Below are 17,976 nucleotides of genomic sequence, written 5' to 3' on the forward strand. Positions count from 1 at the left end.
GTATCTGTGCTGAAACTTGTTGAATAAAAAGAATAGAAATACTGAAAGATTATAGCTGCCATATGGGACTGGTAAGAAGGTATATCTATTTGGAGTCCCAGAGGGAGTAGGAAAGAAAAACTGGGACAGAAACAATTAAAGAAATGAAGAATTTCCAGAGTGAAAGACATTGAGGCAAAGAAAACCACACCTAGGTACATCACAGTAAAACTGATGAAAACCAAAGACAAGGGAAAAAGAAAAAAGAATGAAAATAGCTAAAGGGCAAAAATATACATTATCTTCAAAGGTATATCCATAAGAATTATGTTCTTATGCTTAATGGAAATAATAAAAAACAGACAATGAAGTGATATATTCAAGCTGCTGAAAGAAAATTGTCTTTCTTGAATTCTCTATCCAGCAAAAATACACTCCAAAAATTAAGATAAAATAAAGACTTTTGCAGAAAAACAAAAATCAAGTGAAATTTTCACTAGTGTGTCCTCACTAAAATAAATACTAAAGTTAGTTCTGCTAGCAAAAGGAAAATGATTCCTAATAGAAACAGAGAAATTCAGGAAGGAATGAAATACAATAGAAAGAGTAAAAATGTGGGTAAATATAAATGGTGATTGTACAAAACAGTAATTATGATGTTTTGCGGGGAATAAAACATGTAGGACTAGGATGATTAATAACAATAACACAAAGTATGGTGATAAATGAAGTTAAAATATTCTAAGGACCTAGAATTGTTCAAGAAGTGTAAACGCATGAAGTTGTATTAGGTTGTAATAAGTCCAGGAAGTATGTTGTATTCTTTAGGATACACAGTAAAAGAGTAAAAGAATATATAATTAACAAAGTAATAAAGGGGGGGTAATAGAATAATGAAAGATGTCTAATTAACCTTAAATTTTGTAAAGCAGGAAAAAAAGAAAGATAAAACAAGTGAGACAAGCAGAAAATAGATAAATATAAACACAAATATATCAGTAATTACATTAAAAGTAATTGGTCCAATTAAAAGGCAAATATTTTCAAATTGGATTCAAAATATAACTAGATGATGCTTGTAAGAGATATTTCTTAAATATAAGGATAGAGAAAGGTTGGAAGTAAAAAGATAAAAAAAATATGCTATGGAAATACAAAACAAAAGAAAGTTGGTATAGTTACTCAATTATTAAAGTAGAATGTGTGACTAAAGGAAGATAAAATACTGCTAAATGTGATTTTACATAGCTTCAAATATCTAAAGCAAAAATCGACAGCATTTAAAGAGAAGACAAATCATACAAACATCCCTTCTCAATTATTGATAAAGAAAGTAAGAAAAAATCAGCAAAGATATAGAAGATCTAAAGCAATGGTCGCCGACCTTTTTGGCAAGAGGGACTGGTTTCATGGAAGATAATTTTTCCACATACCAGGCAGAGAGGTGGTTTTGAGACGATTCAAGAGTATTACACTTATTGTGCAGTCAAACCTCTCTGTTAATGATAATCCGCTCCCCAGTGCTAGCATCAAGGCTTCAGCTCCACCTCAGATCATTAGGCATTAGATTCTCAGAAGGAGCCTGTAACCTAGATCCCTTGCATGGGCAGTTTACAGTAGGGTTAGTGCTCCTATGAGAATCTAATGCCGCTGGTGATTTGACAGGAGTGGCTGTAAATACAGATGAAGCTTTGCTCTCTGCTGTGCAGCCTGGTTCCTAACAGGCCAGGGACTGGTACCAGTCCACAGCCTGGGGGTTGGGGACTGCAGATCTAAAGAACAGTTTTAATAAACTTTACTTAATTGGCATATGTACAACCCTTCAAACAATGATCATCGAATACACATTCTTCATAAGTGCATATGGATCATTTACCAAAATTGATCATGTGCTGAGCCATAAAACAAGCCCCAATAAATTTCACGAAACTAAAATCATACAGAGTGCATACTTTGGCCACCATTTAATTAAGCTAGAAATCAATAACCAAAAATAACAAATATCTTTGCTTTATATCCTATGCTAGACTATAACAAATAAGAAGTACTGGAAGTTTTACACTGCAGAAACTGATCCAGGAATCATTTTAAAGATATAAAACTATACTGTAAAATAAATATATATTCATTTTCAGTTAATTATCAAAAAACTGTGTAGCATGTGTTTTGAATAATTTTTTCTACATGAAATCATATATAAATATATTTTATAGGATATCTTACATAGGATTGTTTTTCTTGTTTTTGCTTACAAAATCAAGGTCTCTCATTTTAAAGATGTCAATATACATACCTGAGATCACTAATATGATTTTAGTCATAAACTTTGTTTTTAAAAAAGAGCCAACTAGTCATCTTACTTCACATACTCACTTGGTTGCCACAAAAACAAAAAGAAGAAAATGTTAAGCAAACCTACTAACTTTGACAGACTGATTATATGATCCTATGCCAGCAAGTGCCCAATGAGAAATATTCTGAATGTGCAGGTTCTCTTTGGGGTGAGAGAGACCACCACCAATCTTCATGTCACCCTGGTGGAGAAGGAAATCTACTAAGAAAAGAAAAGTACTTTTTCTGGCAACTCTAAAAAATAAGCGAACTATAAAAGAAAAAGGGAAAAGAAAAGAGAAGAAAAGAAAGCCCAAGTACTGAATGAGAAAAGGCTCTTCCCTCAAATCTTAAGATTATATTGTTGTGCCTCAAGGTGACTAATCAAACTTAAGTATTTATTTCTTGTTCCTCTCCAAATTCTGAAGTGACAGTAGAAATAAAAATCTAAAAATGTATCTTTACCAATGCTGCAAAGTTAGAGATATGCTACCAGAATACAAGAACAGTAAGAAATTTCTGGAAGATATAAAGCAAGATTGGGACAAGAAGAAAGACCAAGAAAGAATTGCAACAAGGCTGAGAATTTGCAAACCCCAAAAAGGAAAAAGAAAGGAGGTTAAGTTAACAAATTCTTATATTTTTCTCATTTTACACGAGGTTATGTGAAAATTAGGCTGTCCAACCTTCCAGTTCACTAAACTGATCTTTGGTCTGTTCTTTCTACTATTCAGCTCAACTATTGAGTGATTTTTTTAAAAAAGTCACTAATCATTTCATTTTCACAGCAGTTTTTCTTCCCAGATTTTTTATCTGCTTGAATGTCACTAAAAATCATAAGTAAAATAACTTTCAAATTCTCTTTGTTTCCCAACTTAATATTGTTTCCTCAAAGCCTACATTGTTTTCTTTAAGTTTGATACCTCTTTGTGCTTATGTTGGTTATTCTTCAATGTTTGGTTCTTGCATTGTTAGCTGGAGTATATTTCAAGTGACAGTGTTCACCTGGCTCTGAGGATGAAGATGATTACATGGGTGCTGGGCACATTGACAGGCTGGCTTGTATAGGTTGTATGTCTTTGGAGTGTGTGTATGTACTTCCTTCTCTTTTGAGGCCCATTAAGTCCGGGAAGACTCTATCCCATCTAAGTCTCTTTTGGGAATTTCCCATATCAGATTTGGATTTCCATATTTGTGGCTTTATCCTGTACATAAGAGAGTCAACTGCTTTGGAAGCAGGACAGTGGTGCAATTGTTCTATGTTGTTCTATATAATTAATTAACTAGCCAACAAGACAAAGCCTATTCCTCCAAGTTTCCTGAAGCCTTTAATCTTGGGCTTATTGCCAGGTTTCTTTTGTTTTGAGGATCTTTTCCATCTCTATGGAGCTGCACGGTCAACTTTGTTGGGATTTGACATCCATTTTCTTTCCCATTTCTTTTGCATCTTCCAGAAATTCACACTGCTGATGACACCCTTCCCTGCTTTCTAAAGTTGGTATGGATTTATTATTGTTTTATATTTCTTCTGTCATTTCAATAGAATTTTGGTAAAGAGGACAGATAAAAGCTGTCAAAATGTTCAGTCAGCTCTCTTAAACCAGTATATACATTTCCATGTCACTTCACTTGAATTATCTGAGCAATTAAACAAATGAAATCTGATGGCACTTTCTAGTTTAGTAAGATGGGACTCATCTGTCTTAATTCCAACTCTCTACTCCATTAATATTTAAGTAAATTTATCTAGTACCTCCTTTTCCAATATTGTTTTAGCATAAGAAGTATACCCCCACTGCCTCCACAACTATTCCTTCCCTTTTTCATATCTCCAATCTTTGTCCTGTGGGCTCTTTCTTTTCTACTATAATAGATGATAAATCTTCTCTGTGCTAAAGTTATTTCCTCAGTTTCATCCCCCTTCTATCCTCTTATAACTCCAAATACCAATAAATATCACCTAACACTCACTTTTAAAGAGACCTTCCTTAGAGTTTATGGACCTTGTCTACTGTGGTTTTTGTCCTACCTCTTTAATAACTCCTTGGTTTGAAGATAGTGGGATAGTGGGGCTTTCCTCAATGTGGAGTGAAAAAAGTACTAATGATGAAGATAGAAAAGAATTGATCAGAAATGGAACAAAAATGTTGAAGCCTTCACAAGTCAAAGCCTGTCTTCTTCTTTCCTTAGTTGTCATCTGCAACAATGAACACTATTGAATCCTGACCCTCTCTCTGAAGGTACCATTCTTAAATTCCCTTGTCTGATTTGATATTTTTCCTTTTCTTACCACTTTGATAATTCTTTCTTAGTCCCAAGGGAGTCATATAGTGGGGGAGATTTTTACAATGTGGAAGATAATCTGTAGGAGTGTCAAAGATTAAAAAAATTGGTATTCATCAGAAATTAGAAAGAAAAGATGGAAAACAGGACAAAATCTAAGAAAACAGGGTTGGAAGGTATATGAAGTGAAAGGCAGACATAGCTAGTTACTAGAGGCACAAAATAAAAATATCTCTTGAGTTTCATAGACACTGAGATGCGTGTGGGAAATCGTAATCTTAGTGTTTGCCTGTATAATGGAGTGGCCACTAGATGTCCAGGGTGCTTAGTCCAAGGTGTAGAGGGGGTGCCTGCCCATGCTGTATGCTGCTCATTGTGGCTACCTGAAATAGACCTAGAGGAAGGAGGAGTTCCTGGGAAAAGTACCAATTTCTTTGGTTAATGCCATAATACACTCATCATTCCTTTATCTCCTGCCTACTAAGCACTAAAGTATTCTCTTGCCAGTAAATCATATTTTGCTTATTTACTTGTGAGGAGCCTTAAGTTGTTTTATAGAATTATATTTCTAAGCTCATCAAGGAAAAAGTCTTTTTGTTTTCTTTCTTTTTAAAAATGTCTCTTTCTAGTATACTGTTTTGCATCAAATTAAATGAAAAACTATTTTTAGAAAACTTCCTATAAGATGGACTTTTCCAAGAAACTACTGGAGTTTTCTTTAATCAAACACATTTTTCTTTTCCTCTTTCTTTTTTTAACGTGAAGTTTAAGTATTTCAAAATAATTGGAAAGATAATTAAATATCAATAGATTTCCTTTTATAGTCTTGTGTAGGCAAAACAACAACCAAACATCTAGTGTTCAGTTAGGTGTGTCTGAAACCATTTATTTCAAGAATAAGGAAAACGAGGACAAATTAGGGCATTTTAAAGTGAGGACAGACTGGAGAGTTGAAGGAGTAAGAGCAAGAGTATACTAGTTCCACGAAGATTCTTTCTTCACCTCACTGCCAATTTTACTTTTCTCTAATATTAATGTTCCTATCCTTATGTCCCAGAATCCCTTTACTTCTCAAGCCTTACCATGAATGTGTCTACACATGTGGATTAGTAACAGTGGTTTTAAGAAATAGTAAGAATAGGTAAATAAGAGAGGAAAATAAAAGAAATCTGTGATAATAATTCATGTTAGGAAACACGAAAACCACACAAGTAGGAAAAAACAACATAGCCACTCTCCCAATGGGAGAAAGCATGATACAGAGCAGGTTTCAGAGCGAGACATCGGAGCATGAACCCTGAGTGAGGATTAAAGGAGATACCCAGAAAAGTGCCCGGCCCTGGGCATTCAGGCAACTCCTCCTTCAAATGACAGTAATAGTTACATACCTTGCAGGCAGGCAGGAAGGCAGAGCTTGAATGTGGTCACATACGCTGAGTTAACAGTTGAGAAATTATTCACATTTTTTTACATAGACATGAACCAAAATAATATATTTCAATTCCAATCCCTTACATTCATAGTAGCTGCAGAAGAAAAGATATATTATATTTATAAGTTCAGGAAAATTACAACTCTGGTAAGAAAATTATTAATGATATCTTGAGTAGATTTAAAAAAAATATATTCCATCGTGATAATTCACTAGTGTGATGGTAGCATTTGGTGATGTAATGACGCAGGGGTCAGCAAACTCTTTCTGTAAAGAACCAGATAGTAAATATTTTAGGTTTTTCAGGCTGAGATGCAAAATTGATGATAATATATAGAACATAACAAATTACAGAAAATCTAACAAAATGTAGACAACAAATTGCTCTACTGACAAAATTCAAAATATAATTATAATTTAGTACATTGAAAAATATACTAATGAGAATGGAAGAGTTTCTTTTTCTTTTGGAACATTTTGATTAATGAGGGTTCAAAGTTAGTACCCCCTTATATCAAATTGGTTGCAAATGTTCATTTGTAAAAATCATTGTTAGCGTGTAGGTGTTATCAAAATGATGGCAAGCTGACTTTGGCCTGTGGGCCTTAGTTTATTAGACTTAAGAGTCTAATTGGCCCATTAGACTCTTGCAGTAATGGGCATTAAAGCTATTGTGATTTGGCATTTTATACAAACCAAAATGTAACCTTAAAATTGTAGGTTTTATGAAATCAATAAACTGACTCACCAAAGTTTTTTCTTTATAAACTTCATATTAATAAGATTAATCAATGAATAAATTTTAAAATGTTATTTTATGGAAGAAACAATCCATTAATTTTTATTTTAGAATTAATAATTCCAATGTGAAATCTCAGTGATTTTGTATCTTACCCCTTAGCAAACAATAGCCAGAGTAAGGAAAGAAAACAAAACTGAAATTTCAATTCACACAAACTGATCTTATTTTTGACTTCTGAAATTGCTGGTAATGTCCTCTCCACTAGGTCTGAGATTTTAATACTTTCCAGTTAAACCCTCATTAGATGATAGTTTGTAAATATAATAGAGTTAAGATAAATATCATTTTCTTAAAGGTTGCTGGTTGTTTTCATATATTGGTATCTCTTACTTGTTCTAAGGCACTGGAAAACAAGTAAGATAGATCTTCATGGAACCAGGAAACCAAAGGATTTAACATGATCAAGAAGCAAGAAGCCAGAAAAACCACATCTGATGAAAGTGAGCATCAGTAATATAATAAAAAAGGGTACTAAAATTCCTGAGATAAACTTAATCCTGGGATGATCATTAACTTTATGGGACTCAACTGTTCAGCAACTTGAGCGAAACTATCTCTCATTAAAGGTGTTCCAGTTAGAAAAGAGAATTACATATAAAGAATGCTTAGAAGATAAGTGGGCAGCTAATCATCACTAAAGTAGATAAAAGCAACAAGATTTAATATATATTACATACTTGGAATACAAGAAAATAGAAAAGAAAATAACTTACAAAGAGTTTCATTTGAAGATCTTAAGCAGCTTTCTAAATTAATATTATTTCATTCTTAAACACTATTATCCATAGCTTCCTAGAGGTTGAAGGTTGTTATTACTGTGGCCAGTTTCCTTTATTTGCATTATTTGTAACATCAGCATTATTTGTAATGGCCATAAAACACCCAAATGTCCATCATAGAAAGGATAAATTGTAGTGTATCCACACAATAGAATAATGTTTAGAAAAACAAGAAAAGGGAAAAAATAAGGTATTCATATAACATGGATAAATTTATAACCATAACATTGAGTGCAAAAAATGAAAGAAGCCAGGGACAACAGAATACATAGGAATAAATAAATATTTTCATCTATATGGAATTGAAAAACAAGCAAAACTAACCATGTATGGCACTAAGTGTGAGAAATGTGGTTACTCTCTGGAAAGGGAGAAGGAAGAGTGACTGGGAAGGGCATGAAGCAGAAGAGAGGACTTCTGCGGTCTTGATAATGTTTTCTTTCTTGACCTGGGCAATAGTTACACAGGTGTGATCACTTTGTGAAAATTCAGTAAGCTATATTTTTGATTTGTGCTCTTTTTTGTGTGTTAATACTTCAATAAGAAGGTAAGAAAAAAAGCAGGTGTATGGATTTCCTAAAAGAGATTATCCCTATAGTATTTCATTCATCTAGAGGTGATTCTGACTAGACACATTTTTTCCTGCTTCTTAATTTGTACTCACTGTCTTCTAATAATTTTTGTTCATCTCATACCTATATTATTTAAAATTTCCTCTCATTGTTCTTTCTGTATCACTACATTTCTCTTTTTCTTTGGAGTTGCAGAATATCACCCTGATAGTATCCACCACCAATAGTTTTGGGTGGGAGTTGGAATAATCAAGTCTTTTTTAAACTAAGGGCAATTTTCTTCTATTTTCAAAAATTATCATTCTGCCACCATCTATTTATGTCCTGTTAATTTGGAAGTGGGACCTCCTTGAATTTTCTTCCATATCTCTAAAATTTTTCCCATATTTTCCAAATTATTGCTCTATATTCTGGGACATATCCTTGATTGGCAGGAAGCTACCAAATCATCACATTGTTCTTGTATTTTCAACTATATTACATGCCTCTGAATATCAGGTTAATCTCAGGTTATATCTACCTGATCGCAGGAATCCCAACAAAATATAAAAACTCTCTTCAGTTTTCAGAATGAATTTATGAATGTCTTTGAAACTGAATTTTTAACATTTTAATGCAAACATTATGTTATTTAAACAGCAAGTGAAAGAACAAAAGACAAATAATGAAGACAGTGCTCATGGATGAGTTTGAGAAAGATTTTAAACTTTCTCTTCTCAAATCTTACATAGTGAAGACATAAAGTAATTAAATTGGATTTTTTAAAAAGTTAAGTCAAGTTCTGAATATAATATTTAAAACATCTATTTAAAGATGATGTTATTAAGCTATGAGAAGCTTTAAGCATGTCATTTTCCTATGAATGTCTTTGAATCAGCTTTCTTATAGAGAATTTTGGTTTTATATCTGGCTGTAAACACTTTTTTGGTTTTGTTTCAATGAACATATTTGTGGGACTGCAGCCAAGAGAGTGTGCCACTTGGGGAAGGAGAGGAAAACATTTTGTTTCCTTTTTTTCCTCGAGATATTTTTGTTTACAGAGTGAACACAGGATGCCATCAAACTTCCAAATCTGAACAGTAGAGGTGATTTTGTCAACATCACTTTGCTCCCAAAGTCAGTAGCTTTCCAAAACAGTACAGTTGCCAGCTGACCTCTTTAGTTACTGCCACATTTAGACACTTTAATAAAAGCCTATTGTTCATTTTAAGCTGTATCATCTTATCTTCATGTATTGTTTGCCCAAGGTGAATTTATTTATAAGTAAAGATTAATGTTCTAAAGTTATTTCACCATTTAATTGCTTTAACAATAGAGAGGAATTATTTTCACAGTTACTAATAAAAAACTAAATGTAGCACCAGAATCCATCAAGTATTTCCAGAGCATCAGTACTGAGAAACCATTGGTATCAGAATTCCATTATAAATAATTTCATAACATATGGCAAATTTCTACACTTAAAATTTCATAGCTAAGGTTGATAAAAGTACCTATATTCTTACATAATCCTTCAATAACAGATTTATAATATAGGTATAGCCCTGACCTATGGAGAAGCCATATGGTATAAAGACGTTAAAGCAGAGGCATGAAAGCCAGTGTGTTTGAGTGTAGTCCACCACTGACCAGTTATGTAAACTTGATCTAGTTAACTTCTAGATGCCTCAGCTTCATCATCTGTAAAATGGGGATGATAATAGTACATAACTCATAGGATTGTTGTGAGGATAAATGCATCAATACAGTGCCTGGAATATAGTGAATATTAAATAAAATTTAGCTAGTTCCTCACCTTTTATAGTGGGAGATAATAGAGAATGTCTGAAGATGCTATATCAGGGGAGATATAAGTGCATTGCATAAAGTTATAAGGCATCTTTCAATAGAACTACAAACAAATTGCTAACTGTAGGAATAGGAGGATGGAAGGAAAAGATAGACCCTATTGTTTTAAACCCCACAAAAATGAGAGGAAGAATATAATAAAGATAAGTATATCAGTTACTTAAATATAAAACTACTCCTTCCTTCCACTGCATCTTCTTATTTTGTTACATCTATTATGCTCAATCCTTTCCAGAAGTTCCCTTTATGACTTCAAACATTTCCTCTCTCCTGTCTCCCAAAGGCTGAACATAAATGCATATAGTATGTGAAGCTGAGGAATCTTCAAAGCCCAAAAAGAGAAATAAAAGGCACCAAATGCAACAAACTCCTGTGCTTTTTTCATATCTTTATGATTTTTGTATGGGTTATGTAAAAATTCCTCAGCTCAACCTTCCAGCTCAGTAAACTGATGTTTAGACCTGTTATTTCTACTATTCATCCCCAATACTATGATTTTGTTTTATTTAAACTTATAACAATTAGTTTCATTTTCATAGAAGCTAGTTAAGACAGACACATCTTACCTATTTATCTGATACTAATTATAATTAGTGTTCTTTTGTTCCTATATTTTGTTTTCCCATTCCCAAAAGGTAAAATTCTTTTTGTTTTTGAGTTTGATGTTCCTTTTTTGTGCCTGTGTTAGTTTTTCTCAAATTATTGGTGACTCTTGATTATCAGTTTATATTTGTAGATAAACTAGATAAATCTAGATTCCTGATTATTGCTATCTGCAACGTATGTTCTCAGTTCCAGTGACAATCTTTTCTCTCCTGGTTCTGAGTACAGGCTCTGAATATATGAGCTCTGGTCATGCTGGCTTATCTTTTGAATATAAGCAAACCTTCTCTTGTGAGGTGACCCCCAGCCCAAGTTTCTGTTACTAAATCTCCCTCTCAGAATGTGTCTTACTATAGTTAGAGTCACATACTTTTGGCTTTGGCCTGGGTTTAAATGGCAGATTGGGCTGCTTTGAGAGCAAGTAGCTGACTAAATTGTTCTACTACCTATAATTAAATAACAGGACAGACAGACAGAACTTATCTCTTTTGATTTACCACTTCCCCTAACCTTGGGTTTATAAATGTCATGCCACTCACTTTATACATTCCTAAAATTCTCAGATAAATTAAATAAGAAATTTTTAAAACCCTTAGTACAAGGTATATATCAAATTCATAAATTAGAACTCTCAGTATTGCAGAAATTTCAATTCTCCCCTAATTAGTTTATATACTTAATATATAAACTGATGTAAATTCAGGTGTGTTGTGTTTTTTGTTGAAATTGACACACTGATTCTAAAATTTTCATGGAAATGTAAAGAGTTAAAAAAAAAAAAGATAATTCTTTTTTTTTTTTTTTTTTTTGAGACAGAGTCTTACTCTGTTGCCCAGGGTAGAGTGCCATGGCGTCAGCCTAGCTCACAGCAACCTCAAATTCCTGGGCTCAAGCAATCCTACTGCCTCACCCTCCCGAGTAGCTGGGACTATAGGCATGCAGCACCATGCCCGGCTAATTTTTTCTATATATATTTTTAGTTATCCAGCTAATTTCTTTCCATATTTTTTTAGTAGAGATGGGGTCTCACTCTTGCTCAGGCTGGTCTCGAACTCCTGAGCTCAAACAATCTTCCCACCTCGGCCTGCCAGAGTGCTAGGATTATAGGCGTGAGCGACCACACCCAGCCTAAGCCAAGATAATTCTGAAGAACAAAGCCAGAGGACTTTTTCTACTAAATATCAAGGCTTGCTTAAAAGCTACTATAATTCAGACACTTGGTACTAGAACAAAGATAGACACACTGACCAATAGAAAAGATCAAAGAGTTTGGAAATAGGGCCACAGTTATATGAATACTTAATATATGAAAAAGGTAATATTGCAGAGTGCTGGATACAGAATTATGCTTTCAATCAATGGTGCTTGCTGGTTCAGTTGTATATCCACATGGAAGACATACAGTCTGAACATCACATCACTCCATATACAAAATCAACTTGGGGTGGGTGAAGGAAGAAACTATATATCTAAATGTGAAAGGTAAACAATAAAGTGTCTAGAAGATATCATAACATTTATTCATGGCCTTGGGCTTGTAAATGTTTTCTTAAAGAGGACACAATAAGGAAGAAGTGATAAACTGTACTACACTAAATTAACAAATTATGCTCATAAAAGATACCATTAAGAGAGTGAAAAGGCAAGCAACAGAATGGGAAAAGATATTTGCAACAAAAATATCTGACAAAGTTAGAATATATAAAGAAATACTATAAATCATTAAAAAGGGCAGATAACACAATAGAAAACTAGATAAGACATTTAAATAGACATTTTACAAAAGAGGGCATCAAAATGGATAATAAATATATGGAAAGCTGCTCAATCTCATTAGTAATTAGAGAAATGCTAATTAAAACTAAAATGAGATACCACCACATGCCAACCAGAGTCAATAAAATTTAAAAAACCAACAGTACCAAGTATTAGCAAGAATGTGGGGTAAAAACAATACACTGCTGGTAGAAGTGAACATTAGCACTATTACTTCACAAAATTGTCAGTATCTTCTAAAGTTAAATACATAGACTTACTGTATCTCTCACCTTTACTTTTATATTGTATATCGTTCTGTAACACTGAATATTTTTCAATCCATGCATAGAAGTATGACAAAACATTATTTAGGAATTTAATTGAGATATTTAGTAGTTTAAACATTTCATCACTGTTTTGGAAAATGGTCAAATAAAACTTATTCCTATTTGTTAAATACAAAATATAAGTACCTATTAAAGCTAACTGGTTTTTCCAAGTTATGTATATGGAAATACTAAGTTACATACATAATTTCTAAATCAGTTTTTACTTTTAATTTCTTTTAAAGTTAGCAAAGTGAGAATTGCCTAGGAGCATTGGGGACTGGATGTCTGGGACGCTCAAACCAGACAACTGCAAGATGCTGTCACAAATGTGGAGAAGCATGTTGGAGAGCTGTGCCAAGTCTTTGCTGCCTACGTACGGAAAACTGCCAGGCTGCGAGACAAAGCAGATCTCCTGGTGAATGAAATCAACGTGTATGCCTCTACAGAGACTCCAAATTTAAAGCAGGGCCTGAAAAACTTTGCTGATAAGTTTGCCATACTTCAGGATTATTGACAAGCAGAAGTTGAAAGACTTAAAGCCAAAGTAGTTGAACCTTTGAAAGCTTATGGAACCACTGCAACACTGAAATGAGATGACCTCAAAGCAACATTAACAGCAAGGAATCAAGAAGCTAAGCAGTTAACTCAGAAATAACTCGTCAGTGAAACCCATCTGATGGACATGTTACTGTATCCTTTGAATTTCAGTCTTTAAAAACATGCAAGGCAGAAATCAAATTACAGAGAGCTACAATGGATGCTACCCAAACAACTCGCCATCTGGGGAAAACAATTGACAATTTTGAAAAGCAGAAAATAAAAAATATAAAGACTGTATTTTCAGAATTTATCACAGTTGAAATGTTATTTCACTGCAAGGCATTAGAGGTCTACCCTGCTGCCTGCCAAAACATACAAAAGATTGATGAGGATGAAGATTTAGAGATATTGTAAGAATAAATTCAAATTAATCTCTTCAGAGATCACTGTCAACTAAGTGTGTATCTGGAACAGGACAGGTATCTACGTGTTGACTAAGAAAGGATCAACAAGCAGAAGATGATGAAGATGAAGAGTTAGACGTTACAGAAGAAGAAAATTAATTTTCTTACATAAACTTCACATTTCCATTTTCATTTTAAATAACTTGAAATCCAGGATTACTAAATTATAAACCTTTATACATTAAAACCTCAAAATGAAATCCTACTAGAAATGGAAAAAAATTAAAGGCAATTTATGCTAATAAAATTAGCAAAGTGATCTTGTAAGTGACAAAATACTTGTGTTTTATGTAGCATTCAATAAATGTTTATGAGTTCCTTCAGCAGGTCAGAATCTTTTCTACTCCCTCCCCACCCTACCAAGGACCTACATTCTAGCTGAGGATCACAGAGAATAAGAAAAGCCAAAAAAGTAAAATATATTCCATGTTAGATAGGGATGAGTGTTAAAGAGATATGAAAGACAAGGAAGCAGTACAGGAAGTATGAGAGTGGGTGTATGGCATTCATAGGTAGGGTAGCCAGGGAAGACCTTGCTGAGAAGGTGACATGTCCCTAAGGGGCATGAAGAAGTGAGCCATGCCAATACTAGGGAGAAGAACTGCAAATGCAAAGGACCTATAAAATGTCCTAAATTTACATATAAGGAAGCTACCTTAATCACTCAAATCTCGTATTCTGGAAACTGTACTGGTTACACATTTGTTTTGTACTATATATAATTGAAGATGTTGCAAGTTTTGGCAACATATTTTACATTTTAGTTCTTGCTTAGCAGTTCTAATCTAGTTTGCAAAAGCTTCCCAAAATTGACTTTCTGAAATCAAATATAATCTTACTACTCCAAAAGTACTGAGTAAAATCTCTAGAGAAGGTTCTTTAAACAAGGTTGAGAGTCAGTAAAGTGAAAGTCAGGCGACATCTCTGCTGCTCACCTGCTGTGAGACTTTGGTCTGTAACTTCTTCAGGCCTCTGTTTCCTCATCTAGGAAACGAGACAGGTGGGTTGATTCAGGGGCTTTAATTCCATACTTTGTTAGATGAATAGAATATTTTGAGTAACTTTAGAGTGAACATGTACTCCCTAGCTTGACTCTACCTTGCCACATCAGAACTTACCAATTTATGGCTGGGCATGGTGGCTCACGCCTGTAATCCTAGCACTCTGGGAGGTCGAGGCAGGAGGATCATTTGAGGTCAGGAGTTCAAGACCAGCCTGAGCAAGAGCAAGACCCTGTCTCTACTAAAATAGAAAAAATTAGCCAGGTGTGGTGGTGTGCGGCTGTAGTCCTAGCTACTCGGAAAGTTGAGATTGTTTGAGACCAACTTTGAGGTTGCTGTGAGCTAGGCTGATACCATGGCACTCTAGCCTGGGCAACAGAGTGAGATTCTGTCTCAAAAAAAAAAGAACTTACCAACTGAAATACTTGGACCACTGATTCTTTTTTTTTTTTTTTTTTTTTTTGAGACAGAGTCTCGCTCTGTTGCCCGGGCTAGAGTGAGTGCCGTGGCGTCAGCCTAGCTCACAGCAACCTCAAACTCCTGGGCTTAAGCAATCCCACTCCCTCAGCCTCCCGAGTAGCTGGGAATACAGGCATGTGCCACCATGCCCAGCTAATTTTTTCTATATATATATTTAGTTGGCCAGATAATTTCTTGCTATTTTTTAGTAGAGATGGGGTCTCACTCTTGCTCAGGCTAGTCTCGAACTCCTGACCTCGAGCGATCCACTGGCCTCGGCCTCCCAGAATGCTAGGATTACAGGCGTGAGCCACCGCGCCGGGCCCTGACTCTTTAGTTATCTAACCCCTGACCAAATAACCGTGCAGACTCTCCTAGCTTTAACAGCATAATACTATGTTTGTGCCTTGTTTATTTAAACTCCCCTACAACTTAAGAGACTGCTCTGGTTAGTGCGTTCATCTTCAGTGTTACATGAACCATCAAAATTTCCATGTGCTTGGATGAAGTTAGGCAAACATGTATGTAGAAAAGGATAATGAACTCCATATTTCCTCATTGTGAAAAGGTAGAGGCTGTCCTATCTGGGTAGAAACATATTCAGGACAGTTTGTAAGCAGCTGCCTTTTATGTAGCTAAGGCAGGTAAGGTGGCTGGGAAAGTCTTCATGGAATAAAAATACAATTCCTTGAACAGTCCATAGAGCTTATGTTTTTTCTGTAAAAAAATTCAATCTTAATCCTTAAATACAAATTGAACACACTATTGCCAGTAGAGTGTAAGCTCTTTGAGGATAGGACTATTCCTTAGTTGTCTTTGTATTGCATCTCGATGGTACAACATAGTACCACACATAATACACACTCAATATATGATCGTAGGTTGACTTCTGTTAACAATTTTCTTTCTCTTTTGCCACTATTTTCAGGTCCTCTGTGTCACCATACTCTCTCTTGCCTTTGGACCTTAAGATGCTATTTATTGCCCCCGACAGGCATCATTTTTCTCCTTCTTTCTCCCATTTTTATCTTGTAACTCCTAGACACTCAGAATCCAAAAATTGAAGTGTTAGGTGCATTTCTTTCTCTCTCTCATCTACTTTGTATTATAATTGCAAGTATTTTCCCCACTAGAGTCTAAATCCTATGAGTGCAGAAAAAGTGTCTATATTTTTCTCTGTAGTAAACCCAGCCTCTAACACAGTACTTGACACAGAATAGGTGCTAAATAATTCTTACTAAATGAAAGGCCAGGTGCAGTAACTTACACCTGTAAGTTACTTACAACTTACACCTTACACCTTACAACTTACAACTTACACCTAGCACTTTGGGAGGCAAGAAGGGAGAACTTCTGGAGCCCAGGATTTGGAGACCAGCCTGGGCAACATAGCAAGACCTGGTTACCACAAAAAAAAAAAAAGTGTGTGTGTGTGTGTGTGTGTGTGTGTATAATTAAATGAATGTTATGGACATACTGGGTGTGGCTGGCCAGAAGAAGAAAAGTTGATAAGAGTAAAAGGTAATAAGAGGAAGCAAAAAATAATTTATCAAGGAAGATAATTCGATGTTGAATCTTTAAAGAAGAATCCTCATAGATCATGATTATTAATATTGAGAAGTCCTTTTTTTTTTCTATGAATTGTTCCAAATAGGTCCAAAATAATGTCATTAGTCCAAACAAAGACACTTACTCAGGGGTCAAAGATAATCAAAAACATAGACTAATGGTTATTGAGGAACACTTATGCATGGTAAACTATAATATTAGATGATTACAATAAACATTAGCAATTATTAACATTCAGAATGTATTGATTTCTAAGATTATAACACACAAATTCTACCTGGTTATATTTGTTTTTCTATGGAATGTAGGGAAATAGAGTTGTAAACGATGAGAGTGGTGTCAGCTTTCAAGAAATTAATAAAAGACATAAGCTTTCTACATAAACTATTTGCATTAAGAAGCAACTTAGTCTTAATTTTAATAATATTTAAGCTCAGTTGTGAAATTCTAAATTCCTAAATTTCTAAATGTAGATGTCTAAATTCCTTTGACAAAATTTATCTTCCTTGGGGGTTATTAAATCAATTAACTTTGTAAAGAGAAGGTTAAAAGGACTTCTGTGTGCTACATTCTCACAGCATGAAAGAGAACAGGCAGCAGCCTGAATGAACTGCTGGTAGGGTTCAAGGAAAGGCTTGTACGAGTAGATGATCAGCTCTGTTCTTGCTAAAATTTGGCAAAGAAATACATTGTGGTTTCTTCAGATGACAGCATCGTAATTCATTTAGCTCTCCCCTAACTTTTCACAAAAAGGCCAAAACCCCACAGGAAATGTGAGCACTGACATTTTCTACCTAGGATCAAAAACTGACTGTTTTGCCAGAAATTGAAAACAATATAGCTAAAACAGTAAATACACAGTAATGTGTTGAAAGAAATAGGCTGCCGGACTGGTCAGTGACACAATCCATCATTTCTATTTTAACTTCTGATGGATAGAAAGTTAAAAAAAATTTATACATGTTTGGATTGGCAGACTTCCATGCAAATATAATGAAAACCAAATAAATGTTAAGGAATCTCTTTGCATTAATTTACAGATTATGCCCCAAAAGATTTACACTAAACACTGTGATTTTAATGACAAGTTTGATTGTACATTTCTAGTTGATTTCCAGGCCGTTAAAAGCTAGCTTAAGGGCCATCTAGAAGTCATGATTTCTTTGCTTTCTACAAAACGTTAAAGCTTCTTTATCATTCTGTATTCAGCCATGAACTCAGCTGCAC

General features: G+C 34.4%; 1 protein-coding gene and 1 pseudogene across 1 annotated transcript in view; one reads left to right on the forward strand and one right to left on the reverse strand.

Moving 5' to 3' along the window:
- Nucleotides 1–6,104: 6,104 nt before the first annotated feature.
- The window catches only part of DPH6 (diphthamine biosynthesis 6), a 206,117-nt gene continuing 194,245 nt past the window's right edge, over nt 6,105–17,976 (reverse strand). The window contains exon 12 of the transcript XR_006729291.1: nt 6,105–6,119. The gene's annotated coding sequence lies outside the window, so the exon portion shown is untranslated. The remainder of the gene's footprint in view (nt 6,120–17,976) is intronic.
- LOC123632994 lies at nt 7,225–13,819 on the forward strand (annotated as a pseudogene).

This window comes from Lemur catta, chromosome 1 (genome assembly GCF_020740605.2).
Source record: "Lemur catta isolate mLemCat1 chromosome 1, mLemCat1.pri, whole genome shotgun sequence".
Classification (NCBI taxonomy): domain Eukaryota; kingdom Metazoa; phylum Chordata; class Mammalia; order Primates; family Lemuridae; genus Lemur; species Lemur catta.